Genomic DNA, 23,562 nt, shown 5'->3' on the forward strand with positions numbered 1-23,562 from the left:
TACGGTGTTGACACTGCACTGCTTCCCCCTCCTGAGACACCGGACGGTGGACCAGAATCTCCTCAAAGCCGTCTAAAGTCGTTCTCCATGGCCTCCCAAACTCCTCCCATGCCTGAGTTTTTGCCTCAGCAACCCCAAAGCCGCATTCCGCTTGGCCTGTCGGTACCTATCAGCTGCCTCCAGAGACCCACAGGACAAAAAAGTCCTATAGGACTCCTTCTTCAGCTTGACGGCATCCCTCACCGCCGGTGTCCACCAACGGGTTCGGGGATTGCCGCCACGACAGGCACCGACCACTTTAGGGCCACAGCTCTGGTCAGCCGCCTTAACAATAGAGGCACGGAACATGGCCCATTCGACTCAATGTCCCCACCTCCCTCGGGACGTGGTTGAAGTTCTGCCGGAGGTGGGAGTTGAAGCTACTTCTGACAGGGGACTCTGCCAGCCGTTCCCAGCAGACCCTCACAACACGTTTGGGCCTACCAGGTTTGACCGCATCTTCCCCACCATCGAAGCCAACTCACCACCAGGTGGTGATCAGTTGACATCTCTGCCCCTCTCTTCACCCAAGTGTCCAAGACATATGGCCGCAAGTCCGGCGCCACGACCACAAAGTCATCATCGACCTGAGGCCTAGGGTGTCCTGGTGCCAAGTGCACATATGAACACCCTTATGCTTGAACATGGTGTTCGTTATGGACAATCCGTGATGAGCACAGAAGTCCAATAACAAAAAACCCCACTTGGGTTCAGATCGGGGGGGCCATTCCTCCCAATCACGCCCTTCCAGGTCTCACTGTCATTGCCCACGTGAGCATTGAAGTCTCCCAGCAAAACGAGGGAATCCCCAGAAGGTATGCCCTCTAGCACCCCCTCCAGAGACTCCAAAAAGGGTGGATACTCCAAACTGCTGTTTGGTGCATACGCACAAACAACAGTCAGGACCCTTCCCCCACCCGAAGGCGGAGGGAGGCTACCCTCTCGTCCACCGGGTAAACCCCAATGTACAGGCTCCAAGTCGGGGGCAATAAGTATGCCCACACCCGCTCTGCGCCTCTCACTGGTGGCAACTCCAGAGTGGTAGAGAGTCCAGCCCCTCTCAAGGAGATTGGTTCCAGAGTCCAAGCTGTGCATTGAGGTGAGCCCGACTATATCTAGCCGGAACCTCTCGACCTCGTGCACTAGCTCAGGCTCCTTCCCCTTCAGAGAGGTGACATTCCACGTCCCAAGAGCCAGTTTCTGTAGCCGAGGATCAGACCGCCAAGGTCCCTGCCTTCGGCCACCACCCAACTCACACTGCACCCGACCTCCTTGGCCCCTCTCATAGGTGGTGAGCCAATGGGAAGGGGGACCCCCGTTGCCTCTTTGGGCTGTGCCCAGCCAAGCCCCATGGGTGCAGGCCCGGCCACCAGGCACTCACCATCGAGCCCCACCTCCAGGCCTGGCTCCATCATAGAAGGTCTATTGAACTGCTCTTTGTGTCATCCCTCACCTAGGACCAGTTTGCCTTGGGTGGCCCTACCAGGGGCATAAAACACCGGACAACAAAGCTCCTAGGATCACTGGGACACTCAGACCCCTCCATCATGATAAGGTGGCAGTTCGAGGAGGGGTTGATGTCATTCATGAGCAAGAAATGAAAATAATGTTTTAGTGAAGCCTATTTTAGCATGCTTAATAGCGATCAAGTCTTCTTTAAAGACTACAGTTGCCAAAGTAAAAAAGTACTACAGTGATGTAGTAGTGATTCAGCATATTAACACTAGAATTACTAGAGCCTACGAAAAAACTCGTAAATCCGTCCCACCTTAAATCGCTTCTTAAAACCGTTCTCACCTCTCCGCCAGCGTCTTTTGTTAATCTAAATGTGCTGATAAAAGAAAAGCTGCAAGTAGCATCACCCCACCGACTTAGAACGTGCACAAACTTCTCCCAGCTCATGCCTTGATTGATTTTCTGGGAGTGAAGTGGAGTTTTAGAGTTGAAATAATAGATTGTTGTTTGGAACACACGCATTTCATGTCTGTTCCATTCCTACAGTAATCTGTGTAAACACATTGTTAAAACAGAAACGTTTTTTATATTCTACTAGTAGATGACAAAATGTAGGCATAAACTATATAATCTATGAAGCCTGAAGTATCACACAAATACTTTCATAAAAGCTAGAAATCTAACACAGCAATTGCGCTTTTATTCAAACATATAACTGAAGAAACAAAAAGCCGCCTTAACATGCGACTTTGAAAGTGGTTTATTATGACTTCCTCTGTGGCACAATAGACTCATCTGCCGACTGGGAATCAAAAGGTCGCGAGTTTGATCCTGCACCTCTCCGTTTTGAGAAGTAAACTGCTCTTAGTCTTACTATTTTAGAATAAAAACATACATTTGATTTCAGTCTTTAACAGCCAGTGTAATTTATAATACTTGTTAAGGTTAGCTTTGTTTTTTTTTTTTTAGTCAGTTTTATTATCTCGGCCGCATTCACGACCCAAATACACCCCACCCCCGCATCTGACACTGCTGTTTTCACATAGACGCGCTGTAACAGAGGTAAACTCAGCTCCCTTCTACATCGGAGCAAGAATGCACATACCATTGCTTGCATACTAAAGTGTCAGCAGGCACTTCTCGTGGCATTACGCACAGTTTTGCGGATGCCCTCTGCACATTACTTGTGACTTTAGGCTTTAGGAAGTAAGTAAATAAATAAAGGTAAATCGTGTCATAAAATGAATTCTTCAAAACGTCACATATATTTGTCTCTTTCTTTTTTTAAAATGTGCGTTGATCACTGCCAGCATGTCAATCAATCAATCAATCAACATTTATTTATATAGCACATATTCATACAAAAAAATGTAGCTCAAAGTGCTTTACAAAATGAATAGAAAAAATAGAAGACACAATAAAAATAAACATAAGTCAACATTAATTAACATAGAATAAGAGTAAGGTCCGATGGCCAGGGTGGACAGAAAAACAAAAAACTCCAAAGCTGGAGAAAAAATAAAATCTGTAGGGGTTCCAGACCAAGAGACCGCCCAGTCCCCTCTGGGCATTCTACCTAACATAAATCATCATATTTTCATGGAAGGACCTGATGATGATGGTCACGTAGACTTCTGGCTTTCAGTCCATCATTGTTGGAGCATCATGATGCTTTGAGTAGGTGGTGGTGGCAGGCCGCCACCACAAAGAAACCGGAAAAGAAACAGAAGAGAGAGTAGGGGTCAGTACGGATTTTAGAGCCACCATGAATAGTTATTATGAAGAATTGAACATACAGAGTATCAGGATTATGTTAAAGTGAAGTTATAAAAGGCCATGTTAAAGTAATGTGTTTTCAGCAGTGTTTTAAAGTGCTCTACTGTATTTGCCTGGCGAATTCCTATTGGCAGGCTATTCCAGATTTTAGGTGCATAGCAGCAGAAGGCCGCCTCACCACTTCTTTTAAGTTTAGCTTTTGGAATTATAAGGAGACACTCATTTGAAGATCTAAGGTTACGATTTGGAATATAACGTGTCAGGCATTCCGATATATAAGATGGAGCGAGATTATTTAAGGCTTTATAAACCATAAGCAGTATTTTAAAGTCAATCCTGAATGACACAGGCAACCAGTGTAGTGACATCAAAACTGGAGAAATGTGTTCGGATTTTCTTTTCCCAGTTAGGATTCTAGCAGCTGCATTCTGCACTCGTTGCAAATGATTTATGTCTTTTTTGGGTAGTCCTGAGAGGAGTGCGTTACAGTAATCTAGTCTACTGAAAACAAAAGCGTGAATTAATTTCTCAGCATCTTTCAATGATATAAGAGGTCTAACTTTAGCTATGTTTCTTAAATGAAAAATGCTGTCCTAGTGGTCTGATGAATATGCGATTTAAAATTCAGATTACAGTCAACGGTTACCCCTAAATTTTTACTTCCGTCTTAACTTTTAATCCTAGTGCATTAAGTTTATTTCTGATAACCTCGCTGAATCCATTATTGCCAATTACCAAAATTTCAGTTTTCTCTTTATTTAGTTTGAGAAAATTACTATTCATCCATTCAGAAATACCAGTAAGACATTGTGTTAGTGTATCGAAGAGTCGGAGTCATCAGGTGCTATAGATAAGTACAGCTGTGTGTCATCAGCATAGCTGTGGTAGCTCACATTGTAACCTGAGATAATCTGACCTAACGGAAGCATATAGATTGAGAATAACAGCGGACCCAGGATAGAGCCTTGTGGAACACCATATCGGATATCATGTGTCTTTGAGATTTGATTACCACAACTCACAAAGAATTTTCTCCCTGCCAGGTAGGATTCAAACCAATTTAAGACACTGCCAGAGAGGCCCACCCATTGACTAAGGCGATTTCTAAGAATATTATGATCAATGGTGTCAAATGCAGCACTCAGATCTAAGAGGATGAGAACAGATAAATGGCCTCTGTCTGCATTTACCCAAGTCATTTACTACTTTAACAAGTGCAGTTTCTGTACTGTGATTTGTTCTGAAGCCTGACTGAAAAGTATCAAGAATAGCATGTTTATTTAGGTGGTCATTTAACTGCATAATGACTGCCTTCTCTAAATTTTACTTAAGAAGGGCAGGTTAGAAATGGGTCTAAAATTTTCAAAGGCAGAGGGTCAAGATTATGTTTCTTAAGAAGGGGTTTAACTACAGCAGTCTTAAGACAGTCTGGAAAGACCCCGTATCTAATGACAATTTACTATGTCCAGAATATTGTCAATTAGAACGCCTGATATTTCTTTGAAAAACCTGGTTGGTATTGGGTCAAGGACGCAGGTGGAGGATTTCAGTTGAGAGATTATACTATGTAATTCAGGTAAATCTATCCTGGTGAAAGCATTTAATTTGTTTATAACGGAGTACCGGGGCTTTGGAGGTTCTGCAGTGTTGGGGAGATATACTATGTTATCTCTAATATCATTAATTTTTTGAGTGAAAAATACAGCAATGTTCTCACAGGTTTCACTGGAAGTATTCTGGGGGCATTCCTTTGTGTTCCCTGGGTTTAACAGACGGTCAATTGTTGAAAATAAGACTCTGGGATTACTAGCATTGTTATTTATAATATTAGAGAAATAGCAGCGCCTCTCAAGACGGACAGTGTTATTGTATTCTGTTATTTTAACTTTTAATATTTCATAGTGGATAGTTAGTTTAGTTTTCCTCCATTTACGCTCAGCTCTACGACATGTTCTTTTTAAATCAGACACTCTTTGGGTCTTCCATGGAATAACAGTACTAGAGGATTTTTTAACTGTCTTTTCAGGTGCAACTGTGTCAACAGCAGTTCTTACTTTAGAGTTAAAGTTTTCCACTTTACTATTTACATTATCCTCGCTATTATAGCTGGCATTATAAACGGACTGATTGCTTAGAATAGTTGTAAGCTTTAAAGCTGCTGATGAGTCAAAGAAGCGTTTTTTAACAAAATGCTTCTCATGAGCGTTTTCTATCTTTATTTCTATATTAAATAGTAGAAGGAAATGGTCTGATAGACCGATATCAGTGACCTGCTTTATATCAACTTTAAGTCCTTTAGTAATCACTAAGTCTAACGTATGACCTGCTTGTTGTAGCATACAGCATCTGGCTAGTTGCATGTTCTTGTGTGCACTGAATAAGAGACAAATATACAGTCTGACTGAGAGAATCAGACTGAAAAAAGCAAACATTTAGAAATACTATACTTTTACAGCTGATCGGACGCTGTTTGTTCTCAAATAATATTGCATTTGTGCGATGATGTTTTCACATATATTGTCTCTTTCTTTCAGGTGTGTAATAGAAACCACAGCATACAGAGAAATGCAATATTATTTGAAAACGAAAAGCGTTATTTATTTGGCACGGACATGCTCAAAAAATACATGTGTAATGACACAAAAAGTGCATGCAGACATGTCCGAGCCAAATAAATAACATTCGACGTTCTGAAGAAATCATTTTATGAGTTTACCTGTGTTACAGCGTGTCTATGTGAAAACAGCAGTATCAGATGCGGGGGTGGGGTGTGTTTGGGCTCGTGAACGCGGCTGAGATAATAAAACTGACTAAAAAAAACAAAGCTAACCTTTACAAGTATCATAAATTACACTGGCTGTTACAGATTGAAATCAAATGTATGTTTTTATTCAAAATAGTAAAACAAACAGCAGTTTACTTCTCAAAATGGAGTGGTGCAGAATTGAACTCGCAACCTTTTGATTCCCAGTCAGCAGCTGATTTCTATTGCACCATGGAGGAAGTCATAATAAACAATTGTCAAAGTCGCATGTTAAGGCGACTTTTTGTTTCTGCAGTTATATTTTTGAATAAAAGCGCAATTGCTGTGTTAGATTTCTAGCTTTTATGAAAGTATTTGTGTGATACTTCAGGCTTCATAGATTATATAGTTTATGCCTACATTTTGTCATCTACTAGTAGAATATAAAAAACGTTTCTGTTTTAACAATGTGTTGACACATTGTGTTGATTACTGTAGAAACGGAACAGACAAGAAATGCGTGTGTTCCAAACAACGATCTATTATTTCCACTCTAAAACTCCACTTCACTCCCAGATAATCAATCAAGGCATGAGCTGGGAGAAGTTTGTGCACGTTCTAAGTCGGTGGGGGGATGGTATAGCCGGCTGCTTGCAGCCTGATTTTTATCAGCACATTTAGATGACAAAAGACGCTGGTGGAGAGCTGTGAACGATTTTAAGAAGCGATTTAAGGTGGGACGGATTTACGAGTTTTTTCGTAGGCTCTGGTAATTCTAGTGTTAAAATTAAAATTAATTGATAAAATGCAATGTGAAATTATTTTTCCTGTATGTAAAAAAGGACCGTGACTCTGTTAAATATTCTAGGGCACAAAATGCTTAAACCATCACAACTTATAGAGGTTTCAAACAAGAGTACTTTTTATTTTTTGCATAGTTCAATCATGTGATTAAGAATGCAGTCACAGTTTTTGTTAATGTATGCTCTTACAGTAAAGCAATGACCCCTTTAAAAATGACTGTGGTAAAGAAAAAATAAATAACATACTGTATGTGCACACAAAAGGGATTACCCAATAACTTGTAGAGAGATTTTAAAAAGCCAACTGATCACTTGCTCAAGCGGTTCATTATGACACATTTAATAATGTTAGCTATGTGTTCACCATAAGATTTCAGGTGATAAAATGTATTTTAACAAAACTAAAATACCTATTCTTTAAATATAAGAATGTGTAAGTATTAATAGACAACACACATATTTAGAGACTGTGAAGACTGGCCCAGACACAGACAGGCGGACACAATCATGTCACCCACAAACATGTTTATTTACAATATTTACAGTCACAAAGTGCACCACAAACCCCCAAAGTCCTGGCCACAATTCCTTTCTTCCTTCTTCAGGCCGCCTCCTTGCCTCCCCCTGTAGGCTCAGTTCACTCTGCTCCCGACTCTTGCCTCGAATGAAGGGAGGTGGCCCCTTTTATTATCACCCGGATGTGCTCCAGGTGGGTTCCAGCAATCACCCGCCGACATGCCCCTGTTTGGTGGAAGTGCCGGCTGCATCCCTGGAAGCACTCCGGGTGTCCCTGCTCTTCTTCCCCCAGCACTTCCTGGTGTGGCGGAAGTGCTGAGGTCCAGGGCTCCAAAGGCATTTTGGCGCCCCCTGGCGGTGACCACGGGCCCTTACAGGGTGGAGCTTCAAAGCTCTGTACCCGTGGCCCCCAAAGGAACCAGGGTGGTCGCCCCCAGATGGTCTGGGGAAGGTGCAAGCCTTCCTCTGGTCCTCCTGGGTGTCCCGGCCGGGTTGCCACCCCAACCACCTCTGACAGTGCCCCACTGCCAGCGAAGACCACTCGGGAGGAGCAACACGTCACGCGAGGGCAGCTTACCCCCGAAGTGGGTCCTACTCCTGGGAAACCGGGGTCCGGCCCTGTTCTCCCAACAGGCATAGGCACGGAGACACCACCTAGACACCACCACCTGCCGTCCTCCTGTGCCTCGCACAGGCCGCATTCTCCCCTCTTACCCGCACCTCGGGGCCCACTCCTTCGGCACCCCATTCGTGCCCCTTTGGTTGGAGCCACTCACCCCTTTGTAGCCTCCGCCAGCCGTGGTGGCACCCCCTCGCCAGCGGAGAGTCCTCCCGTCAGACAGCCTGAGGGCAGGTTCCCAACGAAGCAGGTCCTATTGCACGTCCAGGGTCCGGTCCTGCAACACACAGAAACAAAGGGGCAGAGCCGCTGCCTGGATACCCTTCCCTGGTGTCCCACTGTGCCACGCACTGGCAGCGCTCCCCCCTCCGACCGGCACCCCGGCACTTGTCTGTTCGGCACCCCCTCCGTGGGTTCCGTGTCCCTCCTGTCGTTATAACAGACGGGACTGCCTGCAGTCCTTTCCTCACCGCTGACTTTGTGGGTTCCCTCTGCCCCTGCAGAGGGCGGCCAGCAACCGGACGTGAGCCGTCTGCATCACGTCCTCCCGTATCGGAGGAACCGGCATTCTTCCCTCGATTCATCCTTTTCCTCTGGGACGCCGTGACGGTCTGGGTCTGAGCATGGCAAGCGCTCAGATCCAATCCCGTCTGCGTCCCTACAGAGCGACAAGAGACTGCCGCGGGCTCGGAGCGTAGGGTGCTAGGACCCAGAGCACTCATCAGCCCTTGTCCTGCCAGCCCTTGCGATCTCTCCCTCCTCACCTCGCGCACAGCACTGCCTGACGCGTCCGTTGTTGGAGAACTGCGTACTCGATACTGCTCGTTAACATCACAGCCAAGTTCGTCAGTCTCCTTCATGCTGTACAGGGTTGGCTGTACTCACCGTCCCCGCCGTACCTTTCTGGGTGAAGAATACAGCGTTGCGCTGTCTCATCTCCATCCGTAACACTTCTATTGACGCGACCGCCTTCCTCTCCAGTACTTGCAATTCTGCCTGGAGGGCACATAGCACCTGTAACAACTGCTGCTTTGCAGCAGGCCTCCAGCTCACGTAGAGCAGCCAGCAAAGACAGGAAGTTAGCCGACGGTGAGCTTATCTGTCTGTCAGCAACACACGCTGGCAACTTCCTGTGGGCCTCTTCCTCTGGCCCAATCGGGTCTCTCCCGGGCATGAGACGGACATTCCTTGCTCCCGCCTCTATATAGTCATTGGCAGGCACACAAGACACACCGGCCAATCCCGTGCCTGTCAGTGGGTGGGACTACCTGTTCGCAGCCATCTTGGCTCTCCTCTTCCTGGTGCAGTGGCCTTTTTGGGCTTTCACGAGCAGCAGCGGCTCCCTTTCCGCAGCTCTCGTAGCTGCTGCTGCACCGCTGGAGCCCCGCAAAGCGACAAGCCCCCACCACTGACGCGGATCCGGGGAGCCCCTGCTCTGAAAACAAAGAACACATTCGGCCCTACAGGGCCTGTTGCCAACAAGCAGGGAACTTACCTCCTGGATCCAGTCTGCAAGAGGGAATGTCCCCGACATGGCTTCACTGGGCGACACGCCGCCGCGGGTGCCTCCAGCGCTGGCACACTCGTCGGAGCCCGCTGCACTCTTGCCCTGGCCGTTGTCTCTCTCCCGCACCAGGTGAGCATCAGTCCTCCGCGGTCCGGCAGCGGTCTGCTGGGCGACTCCTTGTCCTGGGGTTGTGGGCAGGCCACACCCGCGGCACGTGTGTGGGCGCACCTGCTGCGCCGGGCCATCCACAAAATATTTATTTAGGGGTCCCCGTCTTGTAACAGATGGATCGCCCCACGTTGGGCGCCATTGTGGAAGATGGCCCGGAAACAGACAGGCGGACACGCTCATTTCACCCACAAACACGTTTATTTACAATAGTATCAGTCACAAGTGCACCACAAAACCCCCAAAGTCCTGGCCACACAATGCCTTACTTTCTCTTCTTCAGGCCTGGTGTGGCGGAAGGTGCTGAGGTCCAGGGCTCCAAAGACATGGGGGCGCCCCCTGGCGGTGACCATGGGCCCCTATAGGGCTTTGAAGCTCTGTACCCGTGGCCCCCAAATGAACCAGGGCGGTTGCCCACAAATGGTCTGGGGAAGGCGCGAGCCCTCCTCCGGTCCTCCTGGGCATCCCGGCCGGGTCGCCACCCCAGCCACCTCTGACAAGACCTATTGTTTTTGTGAACTTGATGTCCTCCACATATATGTGGAGATTTTCTTTACATACTCTAGTTGCCCCCTGCATCGCTTGATGTCCATGTAAACTTGTTCAGTAAGTCAGAATTGGCTTTGGATGAACAATGGTCAACAACTGAGTGGGATTCCTACATTTCAGTCGTTTCTGCCTTTGGATTCAGTGCTGCATGGAATGTTTCCAGTAACGTAATATGATAGTCAGCCTGGACACAGACAGGAGGACATGTTCAACTCACCCAACACACATTTAATAGTTCCATATTTACAATAAAGTGACACATAACCCCAAAGTCCCCAAAGTCCAGGCCACCAGTCCAATGCCTCACTTCTTTAAGCTGCCTCCTTGCCTCCTCCAAAACCTCGTCCTTCTTCCACCCGACTCAAGTCATCGTATGAAGGGAGGCGGCCCCTTTTATACAAACCCGGATGTGCTCCAGGTGCTTCCTGGCAATCTTGCACCGGCACTCCCCAGTGTGGCGGAAGTGCAGGCTGCATCCCTAGAAGCACTCCGGTGTCCCTGCTCCTCTTCCCCCCAACACTTCCGGGTGTGGCAGATATACCCAGCATCTCTCCTCTGCACATGTCCAAACCAACACAATCTCACCCCTCTGACTTTGTCTCCCACTGTCCAACTTGAGCTAACCCTCTAATGTACTCATTTATAATCCTATCCATCCTTGTCACACCCAGTACAAATCTTAGCATCTTTAACTCTGCTACCTCCAGTTCTGTCTCCTGCTTTCTGGTCTGTGCCACCGTCTCCAACCCATATAACAGCTGGTCTCAATACTATTTAAGGCCTTACTTGCACTGTTATCTTCGGGCATAATACTTCTAATACCTAAGATACTGTCAATTAAGTATCCTTCAAGCTTTCCAATAATCTTTTTCAACTTATACTTATTTGCAAATAAATCTCAACGTGAAACCAAATCCAAGATCATATAATCATTTTTTGGATAAGGTGGTCTTTCGTAAATGTGACCCTGAAAAATGTCTGTTACCATCAATTCCAGATGCAGCCTCTACTATTCATGATGTGTTTTTGCACTCATATACTGATTGCCTGCATAACTCTTATGGCATCAAAATGGCATGGCAATAACACCCAAAAACATGCAGTAAACTGGATACACCTTAAAACCCTGGAAACAGAGATTGATTTCTCTGCTCATCTCAGGATAATTTCTGGCATTGCTAAAGTATTTTTTTGTAGCTTGGAGACCAGGGGCCTCATGTATAACGCCGTGCGTAGAACTCGCACTATAACATGGCGTAAGCACAAAAGCCGAAATGTGCTTACGCACAGAAAAATCCAGATGCAGGAATCTGTGCGTACTCCAACTTCCACTTTCTTCCGTTACATAAATCCCGATCAGCGTGAAAACTAACGCTCGTGCACACGCATTTTGTAACGCCCCAAATCCTCCCAGAATTACGCCTATTTGAATATGCAAATCAATATAAATCGCCCTTAAGCGCAGCCTTCTGTGAAAAGACAATGGGAAAAGCACGGGGAAAATATAAGAATTTCAGCGAATACCAAGTGGAGGCAAAGGAAAAACATACTATTTGTTCAAATAAACCGTGGTATAATCAACAAAATGAAGTTGATCGAGTGACATAGCGTGTTGGAGAAACTTGAAAGCTCACATTCACAAAATCGCACAGTGCCGGAAATAAAAAGAAGTCACATATCAAAGTTGCCGTGAAAAGAAGAGTTGTAAGCCCACTGTCTGAGTGTCATATGAAAGTTTATTAGGGTACAGAGAAAAAAGGAACACGGTGGGGAAAAAGCACAAAATGTCAACTTCAATCTCGACATTTCCACTTTAAACACGTAGTTTATTTTGTCATTTAGTAGAACATTATAAACTTCATCTTAAAATTGTTTAATTAACCAGTTTCTCAAATCACATCGTAATTAAAGTAGCACGTTAAATGCTTTGTTTTGTATTTGATCTTCTACTCGTATGTGCTCTATGTGTGTGAATCACTACTTGCTTCTTAAACTGGCTCTCTTCCTCCAAATGGACACAGAGTCCATGACATTCGTGATATTACAGCTCTCTGAATAACTAAAATACTGAGATGTATACGTGATGTCATTTTCATGATGAAAGGAGCTAAAGCACATTATTAAACATGTGTTTCATGAGCCTCGTGCTCATGACAAGCATTTATCTTTTGTCGAAATGTGTCGCTGCGTTTTTAGCTGTGTTGTTATTTTCTCTTTCTGTTTTATATTCAATATATATTGGCGTAGCCGCCCCTGTAGTCCTTCCTTTTCTTTCTCCAAGTAACCGATCGCCACACAATCAGCTCTGTAATAGACGTTAAGCCATCTGTAAGCTTAGCGCCGATTCTTCAAAACGTTTAAGGAACATTGAAATATCTTCATAGTACATGTTTAATTATTCTGTCCTTCACGACACTCCCAGTGAAGAATATAGATTATTTAAATGAAGTTAAAGTTTTATGTGTATAATTTAACAAACATATTTTGCTGCATTTCACCTTAAAAATGATATCGTCATCATATGTAAATACGCGCTTTATAAAGTGGCCCAGGTTGTGAGATATTATAACTGTAGTGCAAGTTTACAGTGAGGTGATTGTACTTATAAATCCTAACAGTTCTACAAGGTGCAATGATTGAGTGCATTTAAAGTTCTTGGGATTAAACTGTTTCTGAACCGCGAGGTCTGTACAGGAAAGGCTTTAAAACATTTTGCAGTGGCTGAGGTAGCGTGTCCTTAAAGCTGTACTGTATACCGATAATTCTCTTTCCGATCAGCTGCTGTGATTCACACTCAGATGATAGTGATATAAATACTCCGAGTCGTGCAGTGAGAGTAATATGGAAAAAGATGATCCGCTGTGGCAACTCCTAACGGGAGGAGCTGAAAGAAGAAGAAGGAGAAGTGAGAGTAACAACGCTAAAGCAGTTATGGTATTTGGAATACTATGGCTGTTCCCTGGACCATTATATTGTTACGAGTTAATTACAATCAGATGCATTACACTAATAAACAATATGCGGTTAGTTTCTATGTATTTATAAAGCCGCGTCATGAAAATAATGAGTAATCACACAAGAACAGTAGCACTGCTTTGACGCTGGGTGCCGCCAGTCTGCAAAAGCGAGCGGAGAACTTGCGTACGACAAGCTATGAGGTACCGTGGAAAAGTGAGTGGCTTTACGCCAAGTGTAGGTTTTATACATCGCGATTTGAACGTGGAAAAGTTCTTACGCAACATTTCTGTGCGTACGCACCGTTTATACATGAGGCCCCAGAACTGCACACTATACTGGATATGTGGCTCATTAATACTTTACAGATTTAGATGATACATTTCCCTTAGATTATATCACATAAAAGGCTGAATAAAAATCAATATTACATTTAACTTTTTCCTTTCTTCTTTGCATTGCTTGACTGATGATAATACTGTATATAATCCCACAATTCTCAATTCCATTTGCTGTAAATCCTTTCCAGAGTGTGCTTAAGTAACCATCACTCATCTTATATTTACAGACTTGTTAATTTTGGTATTGGTAGCTTCATATTGTATGTCCAGGAGCTGGAAATGGTCTGCACTGATCTGCAACACAATATAAAGTAATATCTATTTGACAATGTTTGTTTGACTATGTTACTGTTCTTCCTGATGTTTTAACAATTACATTTTGAATCTGATGTGAAGCATGTTATGTCACTAAACAGGCAAGAGCTGAAAATCATTTTCCTCTGTACTATTCCCTCTCTCCACATAGATCACGGCACATTTTGTAGATGGCTCCTTTCCTCACCTCACCTTGGTAACAAACAGACTAACCAAACTGGAAAAATGAAGTAGAATTAGAAGTAAATTATATGGTTATGTTAACTGTTTTTGTGTTTCTTTTAGTAAAATGAGATAAAATGAAAATAAAAAACAAAACAAAACCACATTTTCTATATTCACACTCTAATTAATTTACTGAATTGTGTTATATAATGGATTGATGCAGCATATAGAAACCGTCCTTGATGAGGCCCTAATTCTTTTTATATCTAACTTTGTGCAAGTTGAGAGTCACCAATCAAAACTTTGCAGCAGAATAACATTTTACAGATAAGAGGGAGAAACAAAGTACATCGGAATCAGAAAGTATTCGGAACCCTTCACTTTCTGCACCTTTATTGTGCTATAGACTTAATTTTAAATGGATATATTTGCCCATCAGTCTAACACTCAACCCATAATAACAAAGTGAAACATGTAGAAGCTGTAATTATTGTCAAAGGGGCTTCTAGAAAGTAGTTAATTAAGGGTCTGAATAATTACACAAATGAAAGTTTTCATTTTTAATACATTTGCGAACCATTCTAAGAACATATTTTCAACTTGTCATTATGGATTATTCAAATTTATCCATTATCAGGCATGGGATTCAGACGATATCCTCAGGGGCTCAACTGAGTTATGTAATAACCCACAAGAGGGGACGCTGTCGCTAACATTTTCTTCTTCTCTCCCTGCAAGTCTGAGAAACTGCCCAGTAAGGTACCTTCTGGTTCATCTGCTAGAAGAAGCCCAGCAGGAAGCATCTTTTATGATCAAAGCATCCTGCCAGATGGAGCTCCTGTGAAGCGACTCTTATTTCTGTGGCTGACAGCCGAATATCTTTTGTTGATATTTCATCTAAGGGCTGGCTGACTAACACCTAGAGGCATTTCTTTTGAATAAATGGGACGACCTGGTTTGCGTCCAAACTTTTATCCTTCTGTGACATGTCATTTCTGCACCAGTCAAACCATTTTAAATTAAATCTACAGCACAATAGAGTGTGCAGAAGGTGAGAGAGTCTGAATACTCCCAGAATCCGGTGTACCTGACAAAATATCTTCTGAACTGTCCATACCGACAGTGCATATTTCAGGAGCAATGCAACCCTTTGTACTGTCTCTGCACCGCAACCTCCTATTTTCTTGTAAGTATATTATTTTAATAATGTTGTCAAATGTTGTGAATATGACACTCTAATGGGGACCAATTTAAATGGTACATAGGGATAAGATCTGCCTGTTTATCCTATTGTGCACCCAGAAGAAGAACAGTGACCCTGATTCTGGTTTCACCTTCCACCTCCTTCTGAACCTCTTCTGGTCTGCATCAAATAAAATAAGTGAAACAGAGCTGTGCACTGGGTTAATAGTTTAAAGTTTTATCTACAGTACATTAGATAACTTAGATATGTGTCTCACTGCCTCACACTTTCAGAAAGACTGAGAATAAAAAGTGACATTCATAAAAGAAAAAACTAATAAAGAAATAGGAATACACAATATTGAATAGGGAGACCAAAGACTGAATGTACAGGAGAGGCACTGCATTGTCTTCTTCCATCCTTCACATTAAAAAATTGATAGTCGATAGATACTATTATTGGAATTTCTCATATTTATATGTTAATGAATAGATTTGCCAAATTTTAGAAATGACTGATATTTAGATTCATTTCAAGAGAAAGTTAGACACCACCACAGACACTTTGTTAGTTTCAGTACACAAGTTATAGTAATATTTTAAGTATTCTTATTTGAAGCAGACTGCTTACCAGTCCGCATCATATTGAAAAAGATTAACAACTCTTAATTTGTTTCCTATAAAAATGTTACTAATAAAGTAATTTAAAGTACACACTTACATTTTTGTTTACCTGACCATGGAAACCCTGACAGATTTTAAAAAGTATGTGGATAAGACATTGAAACAACTTACTGTTTAACAAACTGTGCAGACCCAATGAACTAAATGATCTCCTCTTGTTTGACAAGCTTCTTGTGTTCTTAGTTATTTTGTTTGTTTATTCCAGCTTTACAAAGTGCAATTCAGTCCATGCAGATTTTGTATGTGGATCTCAGCAAATTGAATCACTGAGGTCTTAAATGGTGACAAAATAGCAGTGCCAGTGCTGGAATAAGAGTTTTATTTTACTTGGCAAATTCAGCCTAACATCATACTTATCCAGTGTCAAATAATCCATTTTCTTCATTTCATTTTTTTTTCCATCTGTGGATTCCAGAGCTATTAATAAATGCCAGAATATGATCAGTATTTAAAAAAAGTAAAAAGTATTACAGTCTAAGATGATGTTATTATGTGAACAAATTGAAAAGCCCATTAAGATTATTGCAAAACAGAAATCACTGTAAAACTTTTTTTGTTAAATGTAGGTATTCAAAAGAAAATTCTTCTTTGCGCATACAATCAGCTGATGTTAATGCATTTCTCCTTTTATTACTTTGTGTTATCTGTATGTACAAAGTGACCATTTTAGGAATGAAGAACAAGCCATTGAAAACATCCGGTCATATCTGACACATTGTAAGCTCTTAGCCCGTGTCCTCTGGAAAAATTTCAGAGTACTGCAAATAATTTAATCTCCATGTTTAGAGTGAAACATACCATCTCCAATACATACATTTTAAAATGAAAGATTAAAATATTGGATATGCATAGTAAGTTTGCCATGAAGCTTAAACATTAAGGTTTTACTGTTAGCCAGGTGGCTGTTAGCTTTATTAAAGAACAGTATTTGTAAATAAAATGTTTTTCATTATTCTGAAGGAAGTGTTAATTTTTTTTCTGTTTTTATCATTCATTTTAGGTTTGGGGCGGCATGGTGGCGCAGTGGTAGCACTGCTGCATCGCAGTTAGGAGACCGGATTCGCTTCCCGGGTCCTCCCTGTGTGGAGTTTGCATGTTCTCCCCGTGTCTGCGTGGGTTTCCTCCCACAGTCCAAAGACATGCAGGTTAGGTGGATTGGCAATTGTAAATTGTCACTAGTGTGTGCTTGGTGTGTGGGTGTGTTTGTGTGTGTCCTGCGGTGGGTTGGCACACTGCCTGGGATTGGATTCCTGCCTTGGCTGGGATTGGCTCCAGCAAACCCCCGTGACCCTGTGTTCAGATTCAGAGGGTTGGAAAATGGATGGATGGGTTTTAGGTTTTGTTGTCAAAGTTAGTCTACAAAGAAAGAAGATAGTGTATTTATTAACCTGTTAATGTCTGTTTAATCTACACAATATTTTGGTAGGTATTTGCATTTTACTCCTACTTGCTTATATTTGCAAATCTGTGATCCATCCTGATCCTGTTCTACAATGAAGAACATAATATACGGCAAGAAACAAAAAAAAACTTCTTTACAAAATATTAAACAATAAATTTTATCATTCTCCTGTGTCTTTTAATTTATTTTCATAAGCAGTTTGTTGTATGATCAAACGAATTCAAGCTATATTGTAGGCTTCATTCTGTGGACAGTGTAAGATAAACGTCATCTCACCGGTCTTCGACTACTGATTGATACCCAAAAGGGGAGTTGGTCTTGTCCGTTGTGTGAGATGGACTGCTAGAGCTGAGCTTCATGAGCAGTGGTGTTATTTTACCACCTTTTTCTACTATCATCCCAAGGTATCCTGTATTTACATTTATATGAGAGTATAAATAAGAATAAGGAGCAAACACAGAATTCAGAAAGAAAAGGATAAGGCAGCTAAACTTTCATCAAAGTCAAAATTGGTCTCAAGTTCATAGATTGGCCTACTAGAGACTGACCTGGAACAGACAGACAAAAGAACAGAACTGCCAGGACCTGACGCTGCAGCATTGGGACCAGCCAAAAGCGAAAGTGGGAGCGAAAATATGAGTGAGGCAGGCAAGGAGAATTTGTTTACTCCAGGAGGATTATTGGAACTGTCTCATTGGCTGTCAACTGCAGCCTATACATTGCTTGAGACAGCCTCATCAACCACAATCAGACTCACAACTCCACCTATGGAGTGTGGAGAAGACCAAAAAGCATTTTTCCCTGCCTTGCACCTTGTGTTGGCTGAGATTGGCTCCAGCAGACCCCTGTGACCCTGTAGTTAGGATATAGTGGATTGGATAATGGATGAATGGATTGATCAGGATATAAAAGATCTGGATAAATGTTTACTAAGTTTACTACAACCTTGATAGAAATTCTAGAAAAATCTGATGAAAAAATACAGGAAAATATGAGTAAGTTAGAGTGTAAAATTACAGTGCTTGCTGTTCAGCTTGACAATTTTAAGCAAATGTTTAATTCTCATATTGAATTACTTGAACAATCAACATCTGCCACTGATGAAAAGGCCAGTGGCTGTTGTGGAGAGAAAGAGAGCTTTGCTATTTCTTATTTATCCTTTCTAACCCAATAACTGTTAATGCCAATACAACAATAGGCTTCATAGCCATAACACATGGCAAAAATATGAAATCTAGGTCAAAGCTATCATAGGTAAATATGTACTACCCTTAACTAAAGACTATAAAATGTCAACAAAAGTTCAGAAGCAAGGTTTTTTATGATCAAACAGTGAACTTTGTGAGCTGGAATGTCAAATCTCAGTCATCAGAAAGAAAGTATTCACTCACTTAGGTTTAATGCCAAGATAGTATTTTTACAGGAGACTCACATAATAAGTAAGGACCAGTTGACGCTGGGTGCATCCAGTTTGCAAAACCGAGTGGAAACTTACATACACACAGGGAAAAGCTGGTTTGAGAATGTGTGCGGCTTTATGCCAAGTTTAGTTTTTATACATCTTGAAGTGAGCGTGGAAACAGACGTATGCAACACTTTTGTGCGTATGCACCATTTATACATGAGGCCCCTGGACATCAACACAAATTGATGAACATATACTGTATAAGCCTGGTCTACAATAGAATTAAAATCTTGCAGTACTTCTTTATATTTCTTGCTCTGTTCTCCAATTACAAACTATTGTCAATACATTAATAATCCAATTGCCCTTCATTCATTCAGAATATGGAACCAATGTAGGATGCACTTTAACTCTTTCAGGGCTGATGTCGAGTTTTGTCGAAATTCAGAGGTAGAGGGCAGTAATCAGCTGTAAACTGCAACAAAACTCAACCTTACATTTACGTTTGACTCACTTTGCTAGAAGGATAGTTAAGAGCGTTGTTGATTTAACCTCGACTCCCTACATGAGTAGCGAAGAGCAAAGAACCTCTAAAATGGCATCAATATCTGTCGAGAGACTGAATACTCCACGGACATTTTACATATTATCACTGAATCAGACTCCGAATTGTCGGACTTGGAATTTGATGCAAGTGATCAGGAGATGGACACCAAAAATGAAAGTGAGGGACCAGCATCAGCTGATCAGTCCCCAGTTGATCATTTGTGTAGCTGATACACCTACAGCAGCATTTGCCTGGGAGAACCACTACTTATGATGGCATGAGGTACAACCCATATTGCGTCACACTGTTACTGGCACCGCTACCCACCAGCTGTGCGAAGACAGCCAGCCCACCGTGCATTTAAAGCTGCCAAACATGTGCCAACAGCAGCCACAGCACATAGCAACAGATGTTTTATGTTGGAATCATTGCTTTGTGTGCTTTTCAGAAAACTGAGTTTTTTGGAAAAAAAATTCAGCCCTCAAAGAGTTAAGACAGAGAAGCTCTTATCTGTTGCACCTCTACATGACAACCAGTTTTTCCCCTCTCTCAAACATGCACAATATTTAATGCTTAGAAAATGTCTGGGATTAAAACATTTACAGACTTCTACAATGATACTGTTTTTGTATCCTACAATTAATTAAGCTTCAAATTTGGCGTCTCATTAACACAATGTTTCCACCACTTTCAACCTAGAAACTTTGACAAACAGAACTTATTCAATAATCTTCACCTTCCACCTATTTCTATTCCAGAAGAAATATTGATCAGTCTTGAAGACTTGGATGGCATTTCTACAATTTATAAAAACATATTAAAGTTCCTTCCTTTCAATGATCCCAGGGTACAATGGGGAAAAGATTTTTCACTTAATATTTCAGAAAATGAGTGGAAGGCAGCCACGCACAGAATACTCTTGCTTCATTTGTGCAAAGCACTCAATCATTCACCTTAAAATCTTATATGAGCACATTTATCTTGTTTAAAACTAAAATGTTTCCATGGCAAGATTCAACCTGTGAATATTGCAATCGAGCTCCAGCCTCACTGGGCCACACGTTTTGAGTGTGCACCAAATTAACAACATTTTGGACAAACATTTTTGAATGCCTTTCAGATAATATTGGTGTCATAATCACTCCTAACCCATTAACAGCTGAGTTTCTTTGACTGGGGGTTGAATTTTGGTTTTGTTAAATTTGATTTAATTGCACAGATTGTTATTTACCCAAAAGGAACTGCAGTGATTTTGCCTCTCTCAAGATGCTGAGGAAACGGTGTTGATTTCTATCCAATGCCCAATGATATGCTTTTATACTGTTAGCGGTAAAGTGGTGGAAAAATAAATAAATGCATTAACATATTGAAAGAGCACTATGTGAAAAGGTAATCATTCATGAGTAATTTCTTCCCTTCATTAAGTTCTTTTCAATTCAAATAGTTCTCGCAGTCAGATTTGTTAGGTTTCAGTTTGAAGTTAATGTGTTTTTCTATTGACCTGATGGATGTGTATATGCACTACCGAGCAATGAATTTTTATACTGTTGTGTCATAAACTAGATGGACAAAAGTTTGTGGACACCTGACTATCACACCAATATATCACACTGAGCTTGTTGGATATCTCATTCCAAAATCATAATCATTAATATGCAGTCTGTCCCCCCTGCACTCTTCTAGGAATGCTTTCTAAAGGATTTTGGTGTGTATCTGTAGGAATTTATATTCAGCCAAAACAAAATTTGTAAGGTCAAGTATTGATGTTAGAAAAGAAGATCTGACTTCATTCTAATTCAACCCAAATAAGGTTGAGGTCAGTGCTCTGTGTAGACTACTTAAGTTCCTCCACCCCAAACTTTTCAAATAATGTCATTATGGGCCTGACTTTCTGCACAGGGATACAGTCATGCTGGAATAGAAAAGAACCTTCCTTAAACTGTTACCACAAAATTTGAAGTGCACAATTAGAGCACTTTTAGCCACAGGCTCATTCCACCACAGTGTGCTAAGAAATACCTCTGGGGATCTTTTCTGCCCACTGCTATCGGGAAATTCAATGCTTATACCCGATGTACTTGGTAAGTGTATTTGTATTTATTTATTTACTTATCGATAGATCGATTGATTCCTTGGTTGTATTATCTGTCAAAAATGTGCAGGTAGATGTCCCAGTCTTTCATTCATTTTCTCAGCCCACTAGAATATAGAGTTGTAGGATGCTGGAACCTATCCTGGCAGCTTTAATTGCAAACTGTCCCTGGATTGGATGGCAGTCCATGCACAGCAAATTCAATCACACACCTAAGTTCAATGACATTAGAATGGGATTTAAAATTTTTAATGTCAGATTTCTACAAAAGCATCTATCTATCTATTTTCTGAGCAAATTTAGTTCGCTACAGGGTTAAAGTGAACTACATACATAATAGAACATCCATTCACCCATTATCAGACTTACTTAATTGGTGAACAGTCTTGAGACTTAAAGGAACAGTTCACTCAAAATCTGAAACATTTAAGTAGTTTTCTTACTTTATGAAATGTCTTTAAATAACGGGATTTAGTTTTTTAGTCTACCAGATCAACATCATCAAATCCTCTCATATGAAACCTGGAAACAAAGAGGAATAACATAAGAACATTTATGTTAGGTAGAATGCCTAGTGGGGTTTGGGCAGTCTTTTGGCCTTAGAACCCCTGCAGATTTTGTCTTTCTCTCCATGTTAACTGGAGTCATGTAACTTTATCTTTGACATCTTGTAAAGTACTTTGAGCTATGTTGTTTGTATGAAAATAAGCTATATGAAAAAATGTTTGTATGAAAATGAGCTATATACTGTAAATAAATGTTGTTATTGCTGTTATAAAGGTTTATTTCACTCTGTCTTTTAGAAGAAAATGTCTGAAACCATTTATAATTGAAATCATTATTGTGCAGCTCTACATATATATCCATCTTACAAACACGCTTTATCTAGAGCAGGGAATGTAAAGAAACTGAAGCCTATTCAAGCAAGTACTGGGCACAAGACAGGAGCAATCCACCAGTCCATTAAAGGCGGAATACACACAGTCACACAGGACAAAGACACACCAAATGCAAACAATGGCCAATTTAGATTCACCAATCCTCCTAACCTCTGCATTTTCATGGACTATGGGAGGAAACGGGAGCATGCACAGGAAACTCATGCAAACATGTGGAGAAAATGCAAACTCCACACAAGGAGGGCCAAGGATACAAACCCTGGTCTCTTTACAGTGAGGCCGCAGCGCTACCCCTGCGCCACCATGCCTCCCATCTGTAGTCATCAAACAAGAAACACACAACGTTCTCTCAGAGTAAATTACTTTGTTTTTCTGTTGTTGGTCAGTATATAGTAGATGCTCTTCTCTATTAAGCTGAGGTCTGTCTTTGTGGCTGGGGTGACTTTAATTTGTGGTTTACATGTTTTTGTAATGTTTGCATAGATTATATCTAATGGCTCTGGTTTCCACCAGCAGTCCAAAAACATGTTGTGAGCTTGCTTGAAACCCTTAGATTAGTGGAGCATGAGTGTGTGTGTGTTTTGCCTGTGGTATTCTCATCTGCTGACCACTGTTGACCATGTTCTTAAAACTGTCAAAACAGATTCATTTTCCCCCAATTCCTAACAAGGAAACATTGGGATAAAAATGTAGTGTTGGACGGATAATTTTAAGATTGTCAGGACATAATTTTACTTCCACCCAGATGTTGTTGGTTACAAGAGCTCATTAAGAATATGAGTCAGCATGAGTCAAAGTTATTATGACTAACAATAATAGATTTACCTGGCGTCAGTTTTTTTTTTCCTTAAAGTATTAGTAAAACACTCATCCATGCATACAGAGGACCAAGCGGCTGGTGTTATGCCTGGTTATAATAAAACATCCATAGCTATTCCATGGGTGTATGATCTCTTAACTAAGCAGGGCCCAGCAATATTTTATGCAACGCAAATCTGATGAATGTTATTGAACTTTGCAATATCCCTTAATATGCTTGGGACAAGGAGCTTAGAGGCAGAAGTGTCCCCCACATTCAAATACAGTATGTTGTATTTTTACTACAGCCAGCATACTGGAGAAGTAACTTACCATTTAATTTCACCACTTCATGTAACTGCTGCTTTATTGTTATTGTAAAGTGTACTTACACTCCTCAGTTTTGGAGAACCCATGTTATTTGGCAGAATGCAATTCCACTGTATGGCAGAACATGTTTTTATATAAGCTATATGCTGCTGAAGTTCAAGTTTGACATCTGTACTGGCACTCATTTTTTGTTTATTTCTGTTGTTAAATGGACTGCTCAAACTGTAGAGGCGACTCTTTTCCACTTTAAAAGCCATCAGACATCAAATATT

The sequence above is a fragment of the Polypterus senegalus genome, chromosome 3, assembly GCF_016835505.1.
Source record: "Polypterus senegalus isolate Bchr_013 chromosome 3, ASM1683550v1, whole genome shotgun sequence".
NCBI lineage: Eukaryota > Metazoa > Chordata > Cladistia > Polypteriformes > Polypteridae > Polypterus > Polypterus senegalus.